The sequence below is a fragment of the Gigantopelta aegis genome, unplaced genomic scaffold, assembly GCF_016097555.1.
Source record: "Gigantopelta aegis isolate Gae_Host unplaced genomic scaffold, Gae_host_genome ctg4951_pilon_pilon, whole genome shotgun sequence".
Taxonomy (NCBI): domain Eukaryota; kingdom Metazoa; phylum Mollusca; class Gastropoda; order Neomphalida; family Peltospiridae; genus Gigantopelta; species Gigantopelta aegis.
The window spans coordinates 8,701-10,025 of NW_024534135.1; positions in this window are offsets into that span (position 1 = coordinate 8,701).

Genomic DNA, 1,325 nt, shown 5'->3' on the forward strand with positions numbered 1-1,325 from the left:
GAAAACTCGATAAACTCGATCTCTCGACCTAATTATTTGGTCCGTCCATAAAGATTTAATAGAGTATGCACCTCTAAAACTCGACGCGTGTGCAGTGATCAAACTGTCGTTGCTGATAGTATTTTAAAGACGAATGTATTGTCAATCATGTCAGTCAAGCGAAGCGCGTCTGTCTAGGGTGGTCTAGGTTGTCGAGGATTCAGGTGATAATTACAGAATAATATATCGCGGACTAAGCGGAACGAAATGATCCTGTGTTTGGTAGTCGGTGTTCGTCCGTGGTGGAGAGCTTCGCTACGTAATACTTATATAACCATTTTATTAAAATACTGGTTAACGTGTGGTTAAAGTGTTGTTAATTAACTTACTGTTGAAGGAGTTGTAGCTGTCGATGTAGATGTCGACTTAGCTGCCAGTGTGGTTGTCAAGAGTACTACAATATAAAATTAATATATTTACACAAACACAATATTTTAAGTACTGAAATACTGTGACAACGTATGTGAACCCCCACCCCCACCCCCAGAAACAAACAAGTGTATACAAAAGATTTTATTATCCACATAGTTCAAGATATTCCGGGAAATATAACCAGTATAACCCATATGTGTCATAATGATTTCACGTGCACAACAAATGACGTAATTTTGTGAAGCGACATCATAACTTAATGCGGATTTCTCAGTCTTCAATTAAGGCTTCATCAACATTATCAAGACCCTACATCCCATATAATATACATTTTTTCATACCACAGATATATGTCCTACTAAATGACACTACACTGAGCTGAAAATATGCACCAGAAATGCACAAATAAAAATTAAAAGGACACTTTTTCATGTTTGTGAGTAGTTATACCCCCACTATAGGGGATATCGATTTCACTATTGCATCATCCAAGATGGCCGCCAAACTGCGCCGTAGGGGATGACGAAAGATGATGTAATGCTGACGTCACTAGGCCCCGCCTCTAGAAGGGTGTGGGCACATTTATTTTAAGAATTGGTGTAATACTGACGTCACTCTTACAGTGTACATTCCATTTTTTATTTTAAGAACCGATATAATGCTCAATACAGTAGTTTGTCCAAATGTGTATTTGAAGACAATGGTTACTTAAAAGACGTATGTTAATTAATATACCCCACCCCCTTTGTTATTATATAGCAGCTTATGAAAGAGACCGTTCATCGCACCCAACATTGAATACAGGTGTACGATAGAAGAAATAATGAAGGGTTGTGAAACGTTAATAAATGATACATTGATATTTGTATTACACATTTATCAGCAAAACCATTCCTATGTAGTCTTGTTTAGTA